Genomic DNA, 26679 nt, shown 5'->3' with positions numbered 1-26679 from the left:
GGCGAGAACCTGAAGTGAATGCTCGCAGGACTTGCCTCTGGGTGCGCTAGTTTGTGTGTGTCAGAGTTCGGTGACAGACATACTTAGCATCCCACTCACGGGCGGTTTTCCACGGGGCGATTTCATCCAAGGAGGAATTCTCGGGCGCGCTGTGTGACACCGGGAAGGGATGTAGCGCGTCACTGCCGCCTTCAATCCAGCAGGGATATAGTAAATAAAGAAAAGTAGATGCGGGTCTCCGCTCCACCGGGCGCAGGTGGGCAGACTCCAGACAGACAGAGGCAACAGCTGAATGCGCACAAGGGAGTAAATACTGAGCGAGGTGCGGCTGGGAGGACAAAAAAAAAAAAAAAAAAAGGCGAAGTGCACAGCTTTTGATTATACAGGTCGTGGATACATCACGAACCTGAACCTCAGCCCTACCACACTAGAGGCGAGGGGGGAAAAAATCCAATGTAGCCGAAATAGACTGTGAAAGGACCTTAGAGATGATCTAAATCAAGTCCTGCATTTTACAGATGAGTAAACTGACTCAGCGAGGTATTTGGCCCAAGGTCATCCATCAAGTTGGTAGTTTAATTAAACTCTGTGCTAGGAAGCAGGGATTAGGAGAGCATGGACCTCGGAGTCTGAAATCCTGGTTTCGGGTCCTTGCAGGCTGTTTGAAAAGTGCGTCTTGGGCACATCTCTGTAAACATGTTACCATGTATTGTTTACCACGTGGCAGACAACCCGCCTTACATACCATTTGCATGACGTGCGGTGCATTGCACAGTTATTCCTATTTCCATTTCATAGGGCAGCTTGGGTTTAAAGATACTAGTGACTCCCTCCCCACCAAAGTCGCACAGTTCTAATATAGCAATAATTCAAACTCAGGTCTTCCAGACTCCAGTCTGGCGTCTTGAATATTACAGTCCACTGCAGCTCCCCGGTTCCTCCCCGCCTAAAGCAGGCACTGATACTCCAACTTTCACAATTCCTTGAAGTCAGTTGAGATTGTATACGTGGAAATGTGTCGGAAACTGTGGAAAGATGTAAGCGTAGTCCCTAGATTTCTGTAATGAAGATGTTCGCTTTGCGTAGTTTGCACTATAGCACTTCAACCTGGAAGATGGCTTTCATACTGAGCCAGTTTAAGAACGGATCTCGCTATCACTATATATCTTAATGAAGAAATGCGTGCCTATCTGAAAGCACAACCAAACAGAATAAATACTAATTTCTGATAGATCAAAAAGGGAGTAGAAAAGAATACTTAACCCTGCTCTCAGTGTCCTTTATTGGAAGAAGCATATTGGAGGCGCTGGGGTTTCTGGTGGCTTTTAAGTGATGAAACATAGATGAAACATAGATTCCTCTACTGATAGAGGAAGAGAGAGGGTTTAGTTTGAGACTAAAAGTTTATCTGCTACATGAAAAATACATCTGCCTCCATCAGGAAAGAACATAACACTGAGATCTGAAAGAAAAGAAAACAAGGTAAGTTAGCGCATATTGGTAAAGATCTATGAAGGAAAGCCCAGAATTTTGATCTAATGTATACTGTCATAGGAAACCAGGATACAGCCTTCATGACCAGAATAAAGAGGATTTATACACAGAATTGGGCTTAAAAAGATTGGAACTGTGATGAAGGGAAAAAAAAAAAAACAGTGTTTGGAGTAAGTATGTGGTAGTCAAGATAATAAAAGACCGATGCCAGATATTGTGCAATCAAAGTGCTCGATGAAGTGCACAAAAAATATGTAAGGATACTTTTAAATGAAAAATCAGAAGAGGGCTGGTGTTTGGCTGTAGATTGTTTTAAAACAGTAGAAGACTGGAGACAAAGCTGTGTAACATTAAGCTTGGGCGAAGCATCCAGAAAAACGTAGTCTGGAAGAGGGGAAAGACTGAACTTAGAGATGAAAGCCTGAGTGTAACAAATTTCTAAAAATACCTCTAAAATTGTTTAGAAAATAATTTTCATTTCCATGTTTAAGTAAAATTGAAAATGAACTAAGTTGAATTGCCTTATAGATACACGCTTATTGAGGTATAATCACACTGTTTATTTATTGTGTTACCTACTTGACCCTTCTCTTATTTCTTTCTTTGGACTTAATACTTAAATGCTGCCTATCACCACAAGGATCCCAGAGCAGAAGATAGGATTTTCTAATGTGAATTGAATGCTCAGTAGTTGCCTAGCTATAGTATACCAGGAACAGCAGAGACTATCCAACACCTAGTTAGTCAGTTACACTGATTTGGTCAATGAAACCTGTCATAGAGTACATTGTAATTAAGTCCCTGTTTCTTAGTGTATTTTATTGTTGTTGTTACATTATACATTATATTATTCTTATTGTATATACCCCTACAATTCTGATTAAATAGACATAAATTAGACATTTTACCTGTTTCTGCATTTTGTATCAACCAATAAACTGCATAAATAAAAACTGTACCAGTTCTATTTATTATAATGTTATATATTTTATGTTAAAAATAAGTTGTTTTTTGAATAAACTTTTCCATCCAATAGTAGCATTTCACCTTTAAGTCTCTAAGAATAAATAAAATTTTTTTAATTAACCAAGCAATTAAGCACTGCTGACTTAATATGCTCTAACGCCTTAAGACACAATTGTGTGCTTTTCATTAGTAATTATTTCACAACTATTTTTAAAAACAACTATGATAGAAAATCTAATATGAAGAACAAAATTACCAATCTTTATTGATTTTTTAATGGTTCTTTTCCTATTTCAGGCTGGGTAACATATATGTAAGATAACCTGTTTTCTGTAATAATGATTGGCTTCCAAAAGAAAGCACAGAGAGTTGGTATCCACAGCTTTTCCTAAACCCATTCATTTGTGTCTATACTCTAGCCTGTTCTACCAACAATCCTGTTACTAAGGAATGTAAATGGTGATGCTTTGGGAAAGTATTTTCTCAATTTATGTCCCACTGGAAGTAGACCTTGAGTTAGGGATTCAAGTGCAGGTAGTATATTTTGAAAGCGATATCGAAAAACACAGCAGGGACTCTGGGAAGTAAGACAGGAGAGACAGAAGGAAGGAAAAGGTGAATTGCCAAGCAAGTCATCCCTGAAAATACACAGAGCTTGATCTCACTGGGATTTCCTGGGAAACAGTTTAAAACACCTCAGAACTATCCCATGACGTATGAAAAAGCTGAGGTATATGTATATACCAATTCCCTTAGCCTTTGATTCAGACCTATTCCTAGGGGCTTAATTCAATACATGCTCGCCAGTCTTCAATCGCCAGCGCTGCAGTCTTTTTCTGAGGACTTTAAAGCGGCTGGAGTTTGCTCAGCCCTTACACAGGCTAAAGATACTAGGGAATTAACACTCTCGGTGGAGCATCCCCTGTCTTAAGGAAAATCAGGCCTGTGTGCACTAAAATGACAGGGCACTACTAGCTTGCTACAAGGATGAACATAAATTTTGGAAAAAGGAACATGAGAAGTTTATCTGTTAATACAAGGCATTGTTGAGAAACAATAATGGTTATAAAAGAATTTGGAAAGCTTAAGTCACTGAAAAAAAATTGTATAACGTTTACAATCCAAACATTGTAACCGAGTTTTAATTGTGAAAACCCTGAATAATTTATGTTTTCTTTACCCTTAAGAAACATTTTTAGTTTTTCAAGACACCATGGCATAATGAATGAATGAATTTAGGTATTCTGATTTTCATTCAGTACAGCAAAAGGAAAACAGGAGCATATATATTTACCAAAAGAGTACTGGTACATCACCTGTCCCAGGGTTTTCATAACAAGTTCTATAAATAAAAATATCAATTAGGAAAACTTTCTCAGGATTACACTATTAGAGAAGTGATTTACTGAACTTCATCTTTTCTAAAATTCCATCATATTTTATGTTTGTGTATTTAATAATATAAATTCACTGTTGGTGAATAAGTTTATGAAACAGTCTATGAAACCTCACATTAATTTATATAGGCACATAAATATGTTTTCAGTATTATTTCAGATTCTCCAAATCTCAACTTTCCATCTATAGATAAAGAGTATTAGAAAGAAATCCAAGATTTTTGAAACTGAGTATGTTTCCTTGGTTTGCAGCTTGTCATTAACTTAATCCAGAACTCTTCCAAAAGTTGTAAAATTCAACTTTCTGTACTTCAAAGACAATAAATCTGAACTACAGTTTTCATGGTGCAATAAAAAGAACTTTCGTGATAATTGTACCATAGAAATGCAAACATTAGGGGGAGCTGACTAAATGATATAGGGGAACCTCTACCATCTTTGAAATTCATTATGTCTAAAATTATTGTAGAATGCAGGTAACAAAGAACTTCTGCACTGATAGTCTGGTTCTGACTCTTCCCCCAACTAACTATGTGGCCTAGAATTATGAATTACTCTGCTTCTCAATTTCTTCTGAAAAATATGAGAATTGATAGATGGTCTGTAAGATCTCTCTCTAAAATCTACATATGATTATAATTGCTATCACTAATAGACTCTAACAAGGAAAATATCAAAATTGAAACACATACAATTAGCCTTAACATCTGTTTTAAATGAGATAGTAATATACATTTTGAATATCTGCTGTTAAGCATAAGGGGGAAATAATAAGCAAAGGAATACAAGGCTGAAGTGATAAAACGCATAGATAATATACCTGTTGTCTATATTTTTGCACTGTAAATTCTTTCCTTAAAATATATGTTGAAGATATTTTCTTGGAATCATGAGTCAAAATATGACAGTTTCATCTTTTAAACTGTATTGATGTGAAAAATTGCTGTAGTAAAAACAAAGATAATGATATTGAGATACAGCAAAGGGAAAGAAGAAGGAAGGAAGGAAGGAAGGAAGGAAGGAAGGAAGGAAGGAAGGAAGGAAGGAAGGAAGGAAGGGGAAAGAGAGAAGAGGTGGAGAGAGAGGGAAGAAGAAGGGGGAGAGGGAGGGAGGGAAGGGAAATAGAAAGGGTAGGAGGAGAAAGAGGGTTGGGAAAAGCAAGAAGGGAGAGAGGGAGGGAAGGAGGAAGGAAGGGAGGGAGGGAGGGAGGAGGGGAGAGAGGGAGGGAGGGATGGAGGAAGGGAGGGAGGAAGAGAGTAGGGAGAGAGGAAGGAAGGAAGGAAGGGAGAGAGGGAGGGAGGGAAAAGGGAATAAAGATCCAAAAATTGGACTATTACAGGGTCAGATATTGTGGTTCAGTGGTAAAGGCACTGCTAGAGACACACACATCCCATATCAGAGTGCCTGAGCTCAAATGGAGCCTCAGCTTCCAATCTAGCTTCCAGCTAATGAGCACCCCAGATAGGCAAAAGGTAACTGCTCAAGTACTTGGATCCCTACTACGCATGTGGGAAACCTGGATGGACTTCGGGTTCTTGACTTCAACTTGGCCCAGGCAGGGCTGTTGTGGGCTTTGGGGGAGTGTACCTGTAGATGGAAATCTCTGGGTCCTCAGGCACTCTTTTGTTGCTCTGCCTTTGAAGTAAATAAAACTTTTAAAAATACTACAAAAGCAGATTAACAAGGCAATTATTCACTAGTTTTCGTCTATCAAGCAAGTGTAAATCACTTGTCTGTTCCATCAGTAAAATACTCATACCTTCAGCCATATATAGGGCAACTGTACGTCTTCATATGCCCAATATACTCCTTACACCAGATACGCCAGAGCTATTGTTAATGTTCTCAAAATTGTCCCAATTTGCAGAGTAAATCTTGATCACTCTAATTATGCTGAAGAACTGTGAATTTTTGTAGATCTGCCAGTTATAAACTAATGATCTTTTTGATTCATCAGATTATTTATCCAGCAATTTCTCCGCATGTGAAATGGTGGTAATATTTATCATAATTCACTCTTTACCATCATTATGTTGTGTTCAAATAAATTAGGACATCCCTACAGCTTCTATACCTATATTTTTCTTAGCAAGCTAAGACCAGAGATTAAGACCAGAGCTAGAATAAAATCAGAAAATAAAAAAGAAAGAAAAAAAGAAGCTAACAACAGTAATGAAAACAAAACATAACAAAAGAATAGAGGGAGAAAGTGGTGGAAGAAAATTTTAAAATATTTTTTTTTTACAATTTTCACATGGAAACAGTCATTTTGATAGGATGACTCCTTTGCTGATAGGAACTGTATAGAAAAAAATGAAGTGAATGAAGTTAGAGGAAGCATTTTAAATATAATGAACTACAGCTTCAATTGATAAACAGCAGACTCACAGATAGCATCAAGGAATAGTTTACATTACAGATTATTCAAATTTCCTATTTGTTTACTTCTACTGCTAAAATAAGCTGTAGTCCCTCTTGACTTCTAGACAAGCTTATAATGTCTTTGGCCAAGGCTTCCTTCTAATGTAGTTTTCTGTTTCCACTGTTTATTATAAGACAAATAATAAAAAGTTCCATTTGTCTCATAACAATGTTACTTGTGTTTGTAAATTCAAAAAGAAATTGGCATGCTTGTGCTTTTCTTAGATTGGGTAATCATACACATTTCTAGATTTTGCTTTGATAAAAACATTTTGTTTTCTTTGTGTAGGCATTTTATGATAGGGCAGAGGTGCCTAATTTACATCATGTAATTGTAAATTTTGTTACATATGTTTCAGTTCATATAACTGACAGTAAATAAAGTTTACTTATAGAAATGTACATTTTACATGCAGATAATTAAGTGAATATGGACCTAGAAAGATATGGGTGTATGAATATATTTATGTGGTGGGGGGAGAAATGAGGAAGTCATGAACAGACTGGTACAGCTATTCTGCCTTGTGTGTATAGTATGGGGTACAAAAATTAGTAAATCCATATAGTTTATTTTTACTTAGTCTTATATTCTCAAGTGTAAGCATTTGTGAACTGTTGGTTTTTAATTTTTATTTTAACATCTAATTACGGAAAATGTGGAACATTGAAAAAGGAGGTAGACTAGTGTCATTAATCTCAAGTACCAGACACTTACCTTGCAGAATATCGACTGACCAATCTTGTGACTCTTATAATCCTTCCCACAGGGTAATTATGAAACAAATTCTAACTGTCTTATCATTTTTCTTCTGAAAATATTATAGACTTTAAAAAATATATCCAAAGTGCCATCTTTTATATTAAAAATAATTTCAGAAACTCCTTAATGTTGCCAAATATCTAGTTAGTGTTTATATTTCCTCAGTAATCTAATAAATTGTATATTTTTTAAAACTCTTACCCAAATTGCAAATGGTTTATATGTGTCTTAAACCTCTTTTAGACTGTAGCAGTCATACTTCAACCAGAGAAAAAAAGATCAGTAGGGTAAATATGCTTTTCCACTTTTTATTTTAAAAAATATATACATAGTTATAGCAATATTAAGGTTATTAGCCAACACAATTACGGGAACCGGCTAGGCAAGCCCAGAGTAAGAAGATAAGATAGACAGGGAAAGAGAGAAATTGTAGGTCAAAATGTGATCCAAATGGAGTCCATCTCCACGTTTCAGTGAGGATCTAGTAGCTTTTATGACAAATCCAATCCTAAAATACCTCTCTCCCTATCATTCAAAAATCAAAAAATAAATGCTGGCAATGATGTGGGAAAAAATATAACCAAATACACTGTTGGTGGGAATATAAACTAGTACAATCGTTATAGAAGACATTGTGGAGATTCCTCAGAAATCTAAAAATAGGTCTGTCATATGATCCAGCTATTCCACTTGTGGAAATTTACCCAGAAGAACTGAAATCATCATATGAAAGAGTTACCTGTACTCCCATGTTTATAGCAACTCAACACACAATAGCTAAGATATAGAATCAACCTAGATGTCTATCAACTGGTGACTGGATAAATGATGGAATACTACTCAGCCATAAAAAGAATGAAATATTTTCTTTTGTAACAAAGGGATTGCAACTGGAGACCATTATGCTTAGTGAAATAGGCCAGTCCCAAAAAGACAAATATTGTATGTTTCCCCTGATTTGTGGTAACTAATATACATAGCACAAAATAAAATGTAATGTATATAAGTGAAACTGAAGTTTTGAGATTGAAATTTGATTATTATTTATAGCCCTTGTCTATACTATTGAGGAATAGTGGTTTTTCTACTTACTATTTGTTGAATTTTTGATTCAGTGGAGGGTTAAGCTTGTGATTATAAAGAAAATTGAAAATATGTCATTATAAGAATTAAAAGAAAAATAAGAAAAGGGGAATGTCAGGGAGAAGAAGGGGAGGGTAGGAAGTATCATTATGCTCTTTAAATTGTATATAAGATATACTTGAAATTTGTTGCCTTTTTATAAATCAATTTTTTAAATTAAATTACCAGCAAATTAAAATATAAAAATAAAATAAAATACCTTTCACAAGATTCCTTTCCAGGGAGTTGGTCTACAATTTGATTATGAAGTCATGACTCTCTATTTTGATTATTCAGGAGTGACTTTGGTCACTAGCCCTGTAACTTTCCACTTTTACAGTCAGGTAAGAATTTAATTAAGCTTCACATCTTAGACACTGTAGATTTTTTCACCCCTAAATATTAAGTTTTGATCAATTTTTTGTACTCCAAAAATCTATTTAGTATATTTGACAAATCCTCTATCTGTTTGAATTTATGGAAGATAGGTATGGTAATTATTTTGATATCTTTTTTTTTTTTTTTTTAACAGGCAGAGTTAGTGAGAGAGAGAGACAGAGAGAAAGTCTTCCTTTTCTGTTGGTTCAACCCACAAATGGCTGCTACGGCAGGCGCTGTGCTGATCCAAAGCCAGGAGCCAGGTGTTTCTCCTGGTCTCCCATGGGGTGCAGGGCCCAAGCACTTGGGCCATCCTCCACTGCATTCCCGGGCCACAGCAGAGAGCTGGCCTGGAAGAGGGGCAACCGGGACAGAATCCGGCGCCCCGACCGGGACTAGAACCCGGTGTGCCGGTGCCGCAAGGTGGAGTATTAGCCTATTGAGCCGTGGCGCCAGCCTTGATATCTTTTTTGATTATATCATGAGTCATTTCTAGAATGTTCTTGAGTTTTTACTCTTTCTATTCAACATAAATGTCACTGCTTTTCTGCATGTGATTTTTTAAAATGTGTTTCCAGCCTCTGTGATTTTTGCCTTGTTGTATGTTGGATACTTTTGTGTCCCTTTAAATTTTCTGGAATGTAGTTATTTGGAAACAGTCCAATATTTTGGGATCTTACTTTTAAGCGATATTAGGTGGGACCAGATCACCATTTAATTTAGGATTACTTGTCTCCATAACAGAGAGAAAACCTCCAAATACTCTGATGCAGAATGAATTATGAGGTTTTCCATTCTATGTGATGGGAACAGGAAGTATTCTCATATATGTGAACACTAGACACTGATACCTCTAATCCTTCGGTAGTTAGCTCTAAGGCATGTGCTGATTTGTACTCAGCTGAAGAGTCACAAGGATTCTTTCAGATTTCTAAAATTCTATCTCTGTGGAGTTCTTTTCTCTCAGTACTTTGCCACCCTGTTTTTGTCATTTACTGGTACTTTCTTAAGAAGTTAAGCTTAGAATTCCTATATGGCCCAGAATTCCAATCTGGCATATGCACCCACAAGAAATGAAAACACATTTTCAAAGAAATACTTTTGCATGAATAATTATACCAGTATTATTCACAATAACCAAAAATTGCCATCAAATAATGAGAAAATAAAATGTGGTGGTCATGCCATGGAAAATTATTTAACTATACAGAAGAATGAAGTACTCATACATGCTACAACATGAATGAACCTCAAATACAGCATGCTAAATGAAAGAAATAAAATACAACAGATCACATATTAGGACAAACATTTGGTATAGTGGTTATGACCACTAGTCAGTTAGGACTCCTGCATCTCATATTGGAATGCCTGGGTTCTAGTCCTAGCCCCACTCCCAAATCCAGCTTGCTGCTCTTACACACCCTGGAAGTCAGCAGGTGATGATTCAAATAGTTGAATCCTTTCCACCAATAAGGAAGGCCTGGATTGAATTCCTAGCTCCCAACTTTAACCTGTCCCATTGTAGGCATTTGGGGAGAGTGAACCAGTGGGTGGGAATTCTCTCCTTGCCTGGCTTTCTACCTCTTTCCAGTTTCTCTGCCTCTCAAATGAAATAAATGAATAAATATTTTAAAATCACATTGCCTGAAATTTCTAAAGATTATTATTATGCCTGCTTCACTGGCATGCCATATGGTCGCCAGTTTGTGTCCAGGCTGCTTCTCTTCCAATCCAACTCTCTGCTTGTGACCTAGGAAAGCACCAGAAGATGGCCCAAGTATTGGGCCCCTGCACCTTCATTGGAGACCCAGAGGAAGCTCTTGTCTCCTGGCTTTGGATTGGCACAGCTCCAGCCATTGTGGACATTTGGGGATTGAACCAGCAGATGGAAGACCTTTCTCTCTGCTTGTCACTCTCTCTATAACTCTACCTGTCAAATAAATAAATAAAATCTTAAAACAGACACTCCATGTCTGAATAATAATAATTAGGGAAATAATATGAAGATGAGAATAACTTTGATATACATTAACCATTTTCTGTAAGAGCTGATAGATAAGTAGATAGATGGATTAGATAGATAGATAGATAGATTCTGAGGCAGTAGAATTTAGTGGTTGTGTAACAACCTTGAATCAATTACCTGGGTTTGAATATTATTTTTTCCTTTTACCAACCATGTGATCATAGACAAGTTACCCATACCTCTATGATTGTTATTCATCTGTAAGATGGTAATATGGTAATTACCTGGATACAGATGATTAGCCATCTACTGAAATTTATGCTCTCTCTTTAATAGTGTGATGTTATTACTGAGAGATGGCTGCCCAGCCAGCCACTAAGGTTTCCAGCTACCCTTGCATTCAAGTACAACCATGTGACTATATCTCACTAACAGAATAAAAGTTGAAATGAAGTATAACGTTCCAGGTTCACTAATTTAAAGAAATTAGTGTGTTTTATTGATGATATGTTTGCCCTTCCATCAGTCAGCTGTAAGTAATAATAAGACTACAGTTCCCTGAACCATAATGTCAAAGAAATACCTTCATTGGATTAGTATGTGAAAGAGTAGTGCAGAAGAACTTCTGTGTTAAGCAACCAATATTCGGGGGACTGTTTGATATATTGAACATTATCTTAGTACCATAGTATAGGAAAATAAGGATTGAATGAGTTAATACATATACAAATATTTTCCATTGAGTTTGGCATATTGAAAGTGTTTGATAAATGTTAGCTATTCTCTTTTTATTATGGCAATATATATAACATAAAATTTGCCATCTTAAGTGTATAATTCAGTGACATTATAACATTCACAAAGTTATGTAACAACCAACACTTTCTATTTCAAAAACATTCCATCACCTCAAACAGAACCTTTGGATCCATTAAGCAATAACTCCCCATTTTCCCTGAATGTAGCCTTTGGGTAACTTTTAATTTAACGTTGAATTTGCTTCTCTTGGATATTTCATATAAGTGGAATCATACAGTTTTTGTAATTTTGTGCCTTATTTTAGTCATCTTTCTATCTTCATGGTTCATTCATGTTCAGAGCTTCATTTTTCTTTTTGGCAGGATAATATTCCATTTTCTGTGATATCATACTTTGTTTATCCATTGATAGTTGTGGATAGATACTGAGATTGTTTCAACATTCTGACCACTTGAATAATGTTACAGGGAACACTGATATGCAAATGTCTTTTTCAGTCCCTGTGTTCGTAGGACATTTACATAGGAGTAAAATTGCTAGTGCATTTGTTAATCCTATGTTTTACTTTTTGAAAAACTGCCAAACTTCCCATAGAAGAAGTATTATTTTACATTTCCATCAGCAATGTCCATGGGTTCCAATTTTTCTACATTCTTACCAAGAATTGTTTTTGTAATTTGTTTTACCTTTTCCAGTAGATGCGATGTGTTACCTCATTGTAGTTTTGATTTTCATTTCCTCAGTCACCAATGATGTTGAGCACATTTTCATGTTCATATTGGCTATGTTTGTATCTTCCTTGAAAAAAAAGTAAAACTCAAGTTCTTTGCCCATTTTAAAATGGTATATTCATGCCTTTTTCTTGAATTGTGTGTGTTCTTTATTTTTTAAAAAAATATTTTATTTATTCATTTGACAGAGTTACAGACAGTGATTGGGAGAGACAGAAACAAAGGTCTTCCATCTCCTGGTTCACTCCCCAATGGCCGCAACTGCTGGAACTGTGCCGATCTGAAGCCAGAAGCTAGGAGCCTCCTCCAGGTCTCCCATGCAAGTGCAGGGGCTCAAGGACCTGGGCCATCCTCCACTGCCCTCCCAGGCCACAGCAGAGAGCTGGATCAGAAGAGGAGCCACCAGAACTAGAACCGGTGCCCATATGGGATGCCAGCACCAAAGGCAGGTGATTTATCTACTGAGCCACAGCGCCGGCCTCAAACTGTGTGTGTTCTTTTTGTATTCTGGATAATACTCCTTTTATCAGACGTGATTTGCATATATCTCCCATTTATAAGATGTCATTTCAATTTCTTGATAGTACTCTCTGATACTTACTCATTCTTGATTTTGATGAAATAGACTCATCTGTCTTTTTCTTTTCTTGCTCCTGCTTTTGGTATTATATCTGAGAATCCATGGCCAACTTCAATGGCATGAGGGTTTTCCCTTTTTTTCTTATAAGAGGTTCATGGTTTTAACTCATATGCTTAGGTTAATAATCCATTTTGAGTTAATTTCTGTATGGGGTGTGTGCAGAGTTCCAACTTATTTGTATGTGAAAGTCCACTTGTTCTAGCAAAATGTTAACTATTTTTATGTGTCATGGAAGATATCAGAAGACAGAATTTACTGATTATAACTTCTTTTTTTCTTAAGATTTTATTTATTTGAAAGTCAGAGTTACACAGAGAGATAAGGATAAGCAGAAAGAGAGAGATCTTCCATCCACTGCTTCACTCCCTAATTGGCCACAATGGCTGGAGCTGTGCCAATCCGAAGTCAGGAGCTAAGAGCTTCTTCCAGATCTCCCACTCAGGTGCAGGAGCCCAAGGACCTGGGCCATCTTCTACTGATTTCCTAGGCCATAGCAGAGAGCTGGATCTGAAGCAGAGCAGCTGGGACTGAAACCGGCACCCATATGGGATTGTCGGCACTACAGGCAGCAGCTTTACCTGCTACACCACAGCGCTAGCCCCTGATTATAACTTCTAATGACATGAATTAAAATTCTAATGACATGAATTAAAAATTCTTTCTTATGATTAGGGAAGTTTATTTATTACTACCATGGGAGAAAGAAAATATGAAGAATTAAAGTGAATGTATGGATGAGTGTCACGGTGCAGTGGATTGAACTGCCACTTGGGGTGCTCACATCACATGTTGAATGACAGTTCAAGTCCTGGGTATTCCACTGCCAATCAAGTTCCTTGCTAATGCACTTGGAAAGGCAGCAGATCATGGCCCAAGTACTTGAGTCACTGCCACCCATATGGAGTTCTTGGTTCCTGGCTTTTGCCAGGCATTTGAGGAGTAAACCAATAGATGGAAGGAAGATCTCTCTCTCTCTCTCTCTCTCTCTCTCTCTCTCTCTCCTGGACCTTCTCCTTCCTCCCTGCATCCCGTCATTCTGTCTTTCAAGTAAGTAAGTAAATAAATAAATAAATACAACTTTAAGGAAGATGAAGAAGAAGGTCCTAGTGGTTAAGATTTTTGGTAAGATATCTATGTCTCACTGGGTTTGATTCCTGGATCTGGCTCTTATGTCACCTTCATTATAATGAAGCAGTGATGGCTCCAGTAGTTGGGTTCTTGCAACACATATGGCAGACCTGGATTTGAGTCTCTGTGCCATGGCATTTGGGGAGTGAACCAGTGAATGGAAGCACTCTCTCTCCCTCTGTGTCCTGTCTCTTTGCCTCTCAAATATAAAAAAGAGTATGGAGAAGAGAGGATTCTCATTTATTGTATTTATTCTCATTTATTGTATTCTCATTTATTGTATATATATTTGTATTACTATATCATATATATATATATATATATTCATGTCAATGGTTTGTTCCAGAACATCCAGCAACTCCCAAGGTCTCACACATTCACTAGGGCTATGATGTATTATTTTCAATACATTTATATTCTGTATATCCCATATAAGGGAAAAACCTGTGGTGCTAAGAGGCAAACATTTTTTGTGTTCCCAACTTTTCAATTCTCCATCATCACCTTTCATCTTCATCATCTCTTTCTACAATGCTCAGCCAGAATTAATGGTACTTCTACCATGCTAAGCCATAGGAGCACTCAAATTTCCCTTATGGTTTGCTTTTGGCATGATAAAAACATTTTGCCTCTTTAACTGAGATTGGAACTTTTCAAACGAAACTTATTTGACAACCGAGAAAAAAAATAGAAAAATAAGTTTAAACTGTTCACTGTATACTAATAGCTGAAATGTGTCCCTAGAGTAGCTTAGCTTGTGTAAATATGAAACACTGATTTTTTCCCCTTTTCTAACATGCTAAAGTGGCATGCTTACCAAGAGTTGTTAGCTGGAGAAAATTTGGGATATTCCTACATCTAAGGTAAAAATTTCTCAGTTTTATTTCCAGGATTATTTCTTGGTCTCTCTTTCTCTGCTTCCTTGCCCCAAGTCCTAAATTGTAAGCTTTTGCTTTATACCAATCCTGTGAGTCACAGAAATGGTACTAAATTCCCCTAAATAATCCAAAAGATTGCATACTTATTAATACAGCTTTCTATCCCACCCCTCACCCAAACAGCTCATGTTTTTATCTCTTACATATTTGGATTGCCCTTTGTTCAAATCAGTTTTACTAACTGGTTATGAAGTTAGTTCTATTTTAGATGAAACTGAATTTCTTTACCTAAATTTTTTTTTCAATATTTTTTCAATTTTTTTTTTTTTTTTTTTTTACAGGCAGAATGGACAGCGATAGAGACAGACAGAGAGAAAGTTCTTCCTTTGCCATTGGTTTACCCTCCAATGGCTGCCGCGGCTGGTGCACCACGCTGATCCAAAGGCAGGAGCCAAGTGCTTCTCCTGGTCTCCCATGGGGTGCAGGGCCCAAGGACTTGGGCCATCCTCCACTACACTCCCGGGCCATAGCAGAGAGCTGGCCTGGAAGAGGGGCAACTGGGACAGGATCCGGCGCCCTGACCAGGGTGCCGGCGCTGCTAGGCGGAGAATTAGCCTAGTGAGCCGCTGCGCCGGCCTTTACCTAAATTTTTATATCAGAAGTTTAATGAGATATTATTTGCTTTTTGTCACCTCAATACATATCTAAGGATAAGGAATATTTCCCCATCAATAGGTAGTCTAATCTTAGTGTTTATGAATCTGAAATGTCTGATTTAGGGGCACACTTAAAGGTTTCAGGATCCCAATATAAAAATTGCTACATACCTGTTGCCAAACCCTTACCCATGAGTTTATGAGGAGAGTGAGGCTCATGCAAATTAGGGTGGAGGATGTTGATGCCTGCAGTTGAAAGCCAAGGAGAATCATAAAGCGTCAGAGTCTATTTGCGTGAAGCTTCCCGATGGGGAATGGCCCAATGATGCTGCCAAAGACCCACCAGGTAACAGTTCAGCTAGAGGGCAGTGCTGTAAGCATTCCTGCTCTGTGAGTAGCATCCCCATGCGGAACTTACTGATGCTTCCGTGGATCAACACCAGACATGGCAGAAGAGTAGTCTCAATATAACATCACAGAACATAAGGAATGAGGGTAAAGGTATTGTCAAGGTAAGATCAATCCATACCTCTACTCTCACCCTCAGTCACTGTGCAGTTACCAACCATATCTCTTCCAGAACCTTGGATAGCTCTTGGCAGGAAAAGATCCCCCTTTCCTTAAATATGACGTATTTGCAACTCTTGAGAGAGGAGATTCAAAATATAATTTGATTTGTTTTAGAACATAAAACGTGCAACTTAGAATGTGGAGCAAATTCACACTGGCTCCATTAGTATCTAGTCCTGGTCTCTCCACCAGCTTTGTGGTTCTGACAGTAAATGCCATTATTCCCTGCTGGGAACTGTCTGAATCCTGTCAGCTCCTCTGACAGCCTGAAGCAGAGTTCTCATCTGTTACAATTTCTAAAACCCTTTTTCCATTGAACTGCCCACTAAATTCTTATTTTTCTGTCAATGAGAAATCTCTGAATTTGAACTTGATTTGCAAAGGAGAGATGAATGACAGATTCTGAGTTTAATTACTGTCCAGGCTCAGGGCACCAGCATTTTTCACAACCATAATACCCTTTGAAATTCCCTTAAATTCTTGCAAACAGTATCCAGCAAAAATTCCTTCAGTTTAGGTCAGTAACTTGAAAACTGCTCCATGGGGCCGGAGTCATGGCCTAGTTAATCTTTTGCCTGCAGTGCCAGCATCCCAGTTGCTCCTCTTCCGATCCAGCTCTGTGCTGTGGCCTGGGAAAGCAATAGAAGATGGCCCAAGTCCTTGGGCCCCTGAACCCATGTGGGAGACCCAGAAGAAGCTCCTGGCTCCTGACTTTGGATTGGCACAGCTCCGGCCATTGTGGCCATTTGGGGAGTGAACCAACAGAATGAAGACCTCCCTATCAATTTCTGTAACTTTGCCTCTCAAATAAATGATTTCTTTAAAAAAAAAAGAAAAAAAAAAAAACTTCTCCACCAATGGTGCTAATAATACCAAAATATTAAATGAACGGATGTCTTCCAAAAATAAAAGTAAAATTATTTAGGTAGACCTTAAAATAAAATTTACTCAGTGATAGCTGTATCTATACTAGTTGTGCGTTTTGTTTTAACTCACTATATCTAGCACATTTTCTCACATGTTCCCTCCATACTTTCTCTTTTTATTATTTAAACTTGAAATGTTAAATGCCACTTCTTAACTTCATGCTATTTGGATTCTTAGCCATCTCATTCACTATCTCTGAGATACTGGGCAAGCACTTCACCTTTCTGGACCATATTTGTTTATGACCTGAAGAGTTTTATTAAAAACTTTATACGAATTTGTATGAATCTGAGTTCCTAAGAGGAAAGCTGGAAAATATTATGAAATATGGATAAGCAGTCAAGGAAATTTCATCTTTAATTCTTTTCTAAGGAGTTGAATAGTCAAGTTAGTTTAAATCTATTACTCTAAAGGAGTAATAGTCACAGGTTTTTTTAATGTATTATAAGTAGCCAAAGGAAGAAGAATAAAGTACATTGCAACAAATATTTCTCTATATATGTAAATATATAAATGTGTAAGTAGTTTTATATATTACACTGGCCTGAAGTCTTTATATAAATTTAAATATTAAATATATATTTTTTCATAATGCATTTATATATATATATATCCCTGTGATTTGTATGAATTGAAATATTCCAATACCATGATGATTTAACTATTAAAGTTTTAGAATATCTTTTGAAGTGAGGTAGTATAATGTTTCCTGCTTTGTTCTTTTTGCTCTCAACTGATTTGGCTATTTTGAGTGCTTTGTGGCTTCATATCAACTTTAGGGTTGGTTTTATTTTTCTAGTTCTGTGAAGATTGTCATTGACATTTTGTTAGGGATTTCATTTAATGCTTAAATAACTTTGATAGTATGGATGTTTTAATGATTTTGATTCTACCAATCCATGAACATGGAACATATTTTCATTTTTTGGTGTTCTCTTGAATTTATTTTATCAAGATTTTATAGTTTTCAATGGGATCACCTCATTGAAAAGTTCTGGCCGGCGCCGTGGCTCAATAGGTTAATCCTCTGCCTGCGGCGCCTGCACACTGGGTTCTAGTCCTGGTCAGGGCACCGGATTCTGTCCCAGTTGCTCCTCTTCCAGTCCAGCTCTCTGCTGTGGCCTGGGAGTGTAATGGAGGATGGCCCAAGTTCTTGGGCCCTGTGCCTGCATGGGAGACCAGGAGAAGCACCTGGCTCTTGACTTCTGATCAGCGCGGTGCGCAGGCCGCAGCAACCATTGGGGGGTGAACCAATGGAAAAGGAAGACCTTTCTCTCTGTCTCTTTCTCTCACTGTCCACTCTGCCTGTCCAAAAAAAAAAAAAAAAAACAAAACTTATTTTAGCTATTTTGTTTTTTGGTAGCTATTGTAAATGGGATTACGTTTTTGATTTGTTTTTCAGATAATTTGCTATTGTTGTATAACAATACTACTGAGTTTTGTATGGTGATTTTGTGTTCTGTGACTTTTCTGAATTAATTTATTAGCTCTATTTTTTTGGAGTCTTTGGGGCTTTCTGTTTATAAAATGATATTATTTTAAACAATGTTAATTTGCTTCCTTTTTTCCAATCTGAATGCTCTTTATTTCTTTCTCTGCTTAATTATTTTGTGTAGGACTTCCAGTGTTATGTTGAATAAACATAACAGTGTTATATTGCTCCAGATTTTAGAGACAGAGACTTCAGTTCTTCCCCATTCAGTAATATTAGCTATTTGCTTGTTATATACATAGCCTTTATTATTTTGAAATATACTTTTTATATTTGTTCAGTTTTTAGTCATGAAGCTGTGTTGAATTTTATTAAATGCCTTTTCTTCATTTTTTTGAGATGATCTTATAGCTTTTGTATTTCATTCTGTTGATGTGGTACATCACGTTTAGTGATTTGCACATGTAGAGCCATCTTTGTATCCTTGAGATGAATCCTACTAGAGCATGGTGAGGAATATTTTTCCAATATGCTGTTGCATTCAGTTTGCTAATGTTACATCGAGGACTTTTGCATTTTTGTTCACTGAAGTTATTGAGCTGTAGCTTTCTTCTTTTGCTATGTCTTTGTCTGATTTCCATGTAAGGGTCATGCTATTCCAGAAGAATGAGTTTGGAAGAATTTTCTCATCTTAATACTTTTCAAAATAATTTAGCAAGAATTGATGTTATTTATGTTTTTTAAGTTTGGTAAAATTCAGCAGCGAGGCCATCTGGTTCTGGGTTTTCCTTGATGGGAGACTTTTATTACTGATTCAATCTTGCTACTTTTTTTTAAAGATTTATTTTATGTATTTGAAAGTCAGAGTTACACAGAGGGAGAAAGGGAGGGAGAGAGAGAGAGAGAGAGGTCTTCCATCTGCTGGTTCACACCCCAGTAGGTCGCAATGACTGGAGCTGCGCCAATCCGAAGCCAGGAGCCAGGAGCCAGGAGCTTCCTCCGGGTCTCCCACGTGGGCGCAGGGATCCAAGGACTTGGACCATCTTCCACTGCTTTTGCAGGCCACAGAAGAGAGCTGGATCAGAAGTGGAGCAGTTGGGGCCCAAACCCGCACCCATATGGGATGCCAGCACTGCAGGTGGCGACCTTACCCACTGTGTCACAGCACCAACCCCAATCTTGTTCCTTCTTGACAAAGTATTTTCAGGTTTTCTTCATGTGGTTGAACTTTGATAACTTGTATGTGTCCAAGAAATTTATACATTTCTTCTAGGTTATCAAACTTGGTAGAACAAAGCTGTCATACTATTCTCTAATTACCCTTTGCATTTCTATAGTGTCAACTGTAATGTCGCCCTTTTCATTTGTGATTTAATTCATTTGAGGAATCTTTCTATTTTTTTATTTTACTGCTTTAAAATACATTTTTGGCAGTTACACAATTTTCTTTATGATATAAAATTTATTTATAAATTTATTATTTCAAAACGTGTCAGCCAGAAATCCAAGAAAGCCTTTTTACTAAAGCAAAAACCCCCAAATTGTTCATGCAACAACAAAAGCTGCCAAGTATTGTTATCTTCAAAGTCTATAAGATATGGCATACCATATTTTCTTAATATGACTTTGATATGATAAAATTATCTTTAAAGCTCAAAAATCCAAATCAAGTGTTTGCAGAATTCCAGAGGCTATTTTACAAAGCAGCGGGAGATCACACAGTAGTTTACAAAATATTGTTCAATAACCAATTAACACAAGATGAAAATAAAGTATTAGTAAACATTGTACTTAAAACTTAGGGAATATATTGTATTCCTCCCCTCCCCCCCCTTATAAATGAGGTCTATTTATTTCTTTGAAAGTCAGAGTTACAGAGAGAAAGGGAGAGACAGACAGATCTTTCATCTCTGGTTCACTCCTGATGGCCAAAATGGCAGGGGTTATACCAGGACCAAAACTGATCCAGGAGCTTCTTTTGGGACTCCCACACGGATAGCAGGTGCACAAACCCTTGTGCCATCCTCCACTGCTCTTCTCAGGCCATTAGAAGGGAGGTGGATTGGAAGTGGAGCAACCAGGACTTGAACCAGTGCCCATATGGGATGCTGGCTTCACAGGCTGCAGCTTTACCTACTAAGCAGCAAAGCCTGCACAACTCCCTTTAAAAAAAAATTACTTATCTATTTGAGGGACAGAGTCACAGAGAGAGGAGGAGAGACACAGAGACACAGACAGAGGTCTTCCATCTGTTGGTTCACTCCTCAGATGGCCCCAATGGCAGAGCTGAGCAGATCCAAAGCCAGGAGTGAGGAGCTTCTTCTGGGACTCCCACATGGGTAGCAGGGGCACAAACTCCTGGGTCATCCTCCACTGCTTTTTTCAGACAATCCGTAGAGAGCTGAATCAGAAGCAGAGCAGGCACCATAAGGGATGCCAGCACTGTAGGCGGAGGCTTAATCAACTATGCCATAGAGCTTACCACTCCCTCTCCCCGTTAATATACATATAATTCTGAAAGAGATAAATGGAACCAACTGAAGCAAAAACTATTTTGATGTTCGCCCACATTTATGCTCTTCCTACTGGAAAGTCTCAGATGAATGGTGGAGTAGGAAATAATGTGGTTTGTCTTTCTCTGTAGGAGAAAGAAATAGAGACCTTGAGGCAGAGATTCCAAGATAACAGCCTCCAGAATAGGCCACTTGGTACAGACGTTAAGTATTTCTGAGTTTTGCTATTTGTTTTTTTCTGTGTCATTTTGTTTTGAGAATTTGGTAGAGATGCTAGCAATAATGAGAAATCTTGACATGTTCCTAACCAGATGTGTGAATATTTCACTGTATTGTGTTATAAAAGTGTTTCTTACTTGTAGCTTAGTTTTAATGAAAATGACATAAAAATTGACCTCAAACAAACTGGATTATACCAAACCAAGAAACCTCTGCACAGCAAAAGAAACAATCATCAGAAAGAAGAGAAATCAGAATGAGAGAAAATATTTGGAAACAATTTATCAGGTAAAGGATTATGTATCCAGAGTATATGAGTAAGCAGTGGAGGATGACCCGAAACTCAGCAAGAAAATCTTCAGTTAAGAAGTGGGCAAATTGGGGTGGGCATTGTGGAGCAGCAGGTTAAGCTATTGCTCGGGATGCCCTCATCCCCAGAGTGCTGGTTTAAGTCCTGGATGCTCACCTTCAGATCCAGCTTTCTGCAGTAGGGAGGCAACAAATGATGGTTCAAGTCCCTGGATCCCTGCCTTTATGTTGGAGACCTGGATGGAGTTTTGGGCTCTTAACTGGCCTAATCTAACCCTGGCTATTATGGGCATTTGGAGAAAATCAGTGGATGTAAGATACCTGTCTCTGTTTCTGTTTCTGTCTCTCTCTGTCTTTCTCTCTCTGTAGCTCTCCCTGTCTCTTTCTGTTGCTCTCCCTGTCTCTTTCTGTTGCTCTGCCTTTCAAATAGATGAAAATAAATAAACATTAAAAAAGGAAATGGCCAAAGCATCTAAATAGACATTTATCAGAAGAAAAAAAATGACCCCCCCAAAAAAAATCACTGGCTATTAGGCAAACAAAAACCAAAATCACAGTGAGGTATTATCTGACTTCAGTCAGGAAAGCTATTTTCAAAAAGACCTCCCCCCCCAAAAAAAATCTGGTAAGGTTGTGGAGAAAAGGGAAATTTTATACACCTTGGTGGAAGTGCAAATTAGCACATCCATTATGGAAAACATTATGGGTATTCTTTAAAAACTGAAGATAGATCTATCATATGACCCAGCCATCCTACTTCTGGGTATTTACCTAAAAGTAATGAATTCAGCATATCCAAGAGATATCTACACTCTGTTTACATTGTCTCATTATTCACAATAGACAAGGTATGGAATCGGCCTAGACCTCCATCAATGAGTGAATGAATAAAGAAAATGTGGTGTAGATATACAATGAAATGTTCTGCCATAAAAAATAATGAAATTCTGACATTTACAGCAAAATGAATGGAACTAGAGATCATTATGTTAAATGAAATAATCCAGACACAGATAAAACAAATACTGAATATTCTTTCTCAGATGTAGAGCTTAAAAAAAAAAAAGATCAATCTCAACTAAGAACATTGATTATTAGAATTTGGGAAGAGAAGAAGGGAGATGAAATGAAGTTGGATAGTGTTGGATAGTGTGTATCAAAATCCAGTCAATTATCTGTAACAAGTTCTAGCATTCATAGCACAGTGGGATAACTATAGTTCACAAAAAAACTGCATTCTAAAAAAAAAAGAAAAACCAAATTGCATTCTGTACTGAGCTGGTAGGCTCCCAATACAAGGAAGAGAATAAGGAAATGGAAATGTTAATTGCCTGGTTTGATTCATTTATGCTGTATAAATGTGTAGAAATATTACACTGTATTCAAGAAAAATTTACAGGTATTACATGGTATTAAAAATTTTAATAATATTTTAAGTAATTTAAAAATTGATCTGTTTGGCCAGTAGATAACACTTTAGACAGTATTAGTGTGCTTCTACAGAAAACATTTTAGATGTTTAGATTCATTTCCAATATTAGATTAAGAAAGTTAAGGTACTGGAGGTTTTGTCTGGCTAAGCCATCATTTAATTTTCATTTCTTACCATAGTATATGGACAAAACATGTGTCTGATGGGTATTTTTCAAGTGAATCACTACTAATATTTAGTGATCTATTGATTTTCTCTCAAGGATGTGAGAATTGAGAAGAATTCAGGCATGCATTAATTGTGATGAAGATAGTAAAAAATACTGAGGAAGCATCAAATATGCATGAATATCTTACATTTAGGCCAACTATGTTATGTTGTATGGTGCTTGTTTTACAATTTTCAGATAAGTGTTTCTTAATATCTTAAAACTAAATCTACCCTACTCAGGCTTCCACATTTGCTGAACTGATATAGTACAACTAACTTCATTGCATAGTCTATATAGAATGAGCACCTACATTCAACCATTACTCTTATAGTTAAAACAAGTGAAATTTTAAAATATTTTAAAGGTATGCCTGGTACATATTTATGAAAAGATGCTTGACATTATTAATCATGAAAATTAAAACCATAGTGTAATAATTCATACTATCATATTAAAAATTTAACTATGTGATAACATGTTTGACAGTATATGAAACAATGAAACTCTATTCCTCTTTGGTGAATGTGTAAATTAGACATATCATTTTGAAAATAGCTTGTAATTGTCTTTGGCAGACATTCAAGTTGTTCAGAGATAGTTCTTATTCTTCTCTTTTGGACATGTGCTAAAATTATACCAACGCCTGAAGTTAAGGATGGTTATGTGACCTGTGTAATTTTCAAATGTGAGACTTAAGATCTGGTGAGTGAGTGATAAGTTTTTTCCCTTTTTTCATGGTGACTGGTAGCATTTCTTAAGGAAACTTGTGGCAGAGAGATTATCCTTACCCAACTCCCTGCCTAAGATGAAAACATAACATCAGCAACAAATAAAACTTCAGTGTTTTAATCACTAAAATTTTGGAGGTTGTGTTAGCCCATTTTTAAGAGTATTACTAAGTAAAGTTGAATATGCCTGCATATGTTACCCAGCAATTCCAATGTTTGTCATTTATCTTACTGACTATCTGGACAAGAAACTACGTAGAAGAAAATACAGAAAACATTGGAGTAATAGCCAAAAATGGGGAAAATGAATAAACATAAGCCATAAACAAGCTATAGTATATTAATACAACAGAATCCCATAGAGCAGAGAAAATTAACAAAACATAGCCAAAATGCATCAACAAATATGAATCATAAAGTATATATTGTGTACAAGAAACAAGTCAGAATATATATAATTTATGCTAATGAAAATTTGATGGAAACTGTATATTGTATGAGAAATAGTTTATAGGTTATAAAAATATAAAGACAATTTGGAAATTAATAAAAAATTCAGGATCATGATTTTCTCTGGACAATAAAAAATGACATTTTGATAAGTGGCATAACTGGCTTATAGAAGTCTTTAAGAAAAGTCTTTATTTTGTTGTCCAAAGACACTGATGGAGATACAATTGGAGATACACTAATTTTGCTTTGGATGCTTTCTTTGAGAAGATGGGCAATCATTTATTAGCTCTTTTCTGGTTTTAGGTTTATGAAAAGACACTGATTATACAAGTTTATCTGAAGATTAATATTTAAAAAACACCTTGCATTTGAAATAGTGCCATAGTCTGTATTAAAATATTATGCTACTACTGAAAAATCATATATTAAAAATAAGCATAGCTCCTGACTAAAGATTCTTGAATGAGTAATGGGGGTGTTGGCATTCTAGATCATCATTGTCTTGGTTATGACTGATGATGTAAAAACATTTAGCTTTATGGAAGAGATAAAAAATGATAGTAATTACATGGATTTTTGAAAGCTGAAAGTTCAAACACATAACAAACTATGAAAACATTTTCATAGTGTTTTTTATATGATGAAAAAAATCTATCAGAGGCATACAAATCCAAAGGAAGACTGCTTTGAACAGAGTATAAAAATGTGACCTTCTTATTTAAGACATTAACACTGAGTACCAAAGTGCCATATTGCTGACTTTTGTTGTCAACCTTTGAAGATGACAGGGAACCCTCCACACAACATTGGTTTTTCAAAGGGTCAGGAAAGATGATTGTCAGTGCAAGCTGTATACCAACAGTATCAGTTTTCCATTTTTGAAAAAATATACAAGGCCCAATACAGTGCTTTCTTTGAAGACAGAGCACTTAAGAGACTGACTTGGGTCTAAAAAAACAAGAATGAGAGGACTGACTATCGTGAGTAAACACAGGCACAGCATCATAGGCAACGTTTTCATAGGATCTGAGTTAGCAGTGATATTGATGGGATGTCATCTTTTGGAAGAAAACACTCTAGTAGTAGTTCTAGAAAAGGGCTACATTTAATGTCAAGGAAATCCATCTTAGTTCACAGTGGACCTTATCAAAGCCACACATATAGGAGTAGGTTTCTTTTCTCTACAAAGAGAAATTGTAGATTAGGACAGGCAAGTCTGGGAGACTGAGTAGGGTTTGCCAGCAGTAAGGGAACGTGCAAATCTGCTCTGAAAGCAGGCTATAATCTTAAAGTAAAAGTATGCAGAGTGATTCTTTGCCCCAGCTGTGTTAACATAAATATCTAGGGGACTCACACCACAAGCATTATATTTATGGCCAAAACCCTTCTCAGCGAGGAATGGAAATCTGAATTGTCTGAAGGCTTGTGTGATTTCTAACTCTTATACCACATATAGCTAAATTCTCAGGGTGAGAGTTTCTGTTCAGGTAACTGAACAGACCAAAAAGGAAGGCACTTGTTATAAAATCGACCTTTTCCCTAAGTTACTTTTACAGATCCTCAAAACTTTTGATTTTAGTCTCTGCATCCTGGAATTCAGACTGCATGCTGTGAGAAGCACAAGATAGAGAGAGTTTAAAGATGAAAACCAAGGTACTCTGGCTACCTCAAACAGTGATTGTTAGCTATGTGCGCTTGTCATTGTAGTAGCTGGTCTTTAATGTGGCACCCAAAGATGGCTGCTTTCTGGTATTCATATCTTTGTGTAGTTGCTTCCTGTATTCCACAGGCTTAACATGATTAGACTTAGGATTTTTCAACTTTACAATGGTTCAAAAGTTATATGCACTCAGTAGAACTGTACTTTTTTGAATTTTGATCTTTTCCTGGGATAATGATATGAGAATCACTTCTTTCCCTTGAGGCTGACCAGTGACAGTAGATTAGTGTTCCAAATCTTTCACACAATCATGATGGTACACAACCAATCCTCTACACTGTGTAATGTTGTTAAGCTTTAATTTTGGTAGGTTATTTATATTAAGTGTATTTTATGATATTTTTAATTTATAATAATAAGTTTACTGGAATGTAACCCTATCAGAAATCAAGGAGTATCTGTGTCAGTGTTGGTTCATATCATCAACTGAATATCACAGAAATAATATGTCACTTTCAAAATTATGTAATAGAAAGCTCCATGGTTTTCCTCTTAGTGGTCTTCTCTCAGATCACTTCGGGCAATCCAGCTTCCATGTCTTTAGAACACTCAGCAAGCCTATGGAGGGGGCTGTCTCCTGTGAAGCTGAGGGCTACGTACAAACACATGGATACACCAGACTTCAGAGGACTACAGGTTCAGCTAATAGCTTGACTCAACCACAGGAGAAACCCTGATCCAGAATTATCAGTTAAGTGCCCTTGGATTTGCGGCCTATGAACATTGTGCGATAACAAATTTTTGTTTCCTCAAGCTATCATATTTTGAAGCCATATATTACACAATTAATTATAAAAACAGCTATCTTAGGATTTAAGTACTACAGAGGCCCCCGGGGATTGTTGCCGTATTTGACAGGTAGAGTA

The 26679-nt window shown here is 36.8% G+C and overlaps 1 long non-coding RNA gene across 1 annotated transcript in view; it reads left to right on the top strand.

Moving 5' to 3' along the window:
* Positions 1 to 12442, top strand: part of LOC127483806 (uncharacterized) — a 12635-nt gene extending 193 nt beyond the window's left edge. Inside the window, exons 1-2 of the long non-coding RNA XR_007910515.2 lie at positions 1 to 1482; positions 12186 to 12442. The exon at positions 1 to 1482 is cut by the window's left edge and continues 193 nt beyond it. This is a non-coding gene — a long non-coding RNA (uncharacterized lncRNA). The remainder of the gene's footprint in view (positions 1483 to 12185) is intronic.
* Positions 12443 to 26679: the final 14237 nt, after the last annotated feature.

This window comes from Oryctolagus cuniculus, chromosome 12 (assembly GCF_964237555.1).
Source record: "Oryctolagus cuniculus chromosome 12, mOryCun1.1, whole genome shotgun sequence".
NCBI classification, from domain to species: Eukaryota; Metazoa; Chordata; class Mammalia; order Lagomorpha; family Leporidae; genus Oryctolagus; species Oryctolagus cuniculus.
Note: the sequence above shows the minus strand (reverse complement) of the source record. Positions and strands in the feature narration are given on the sequence as shown.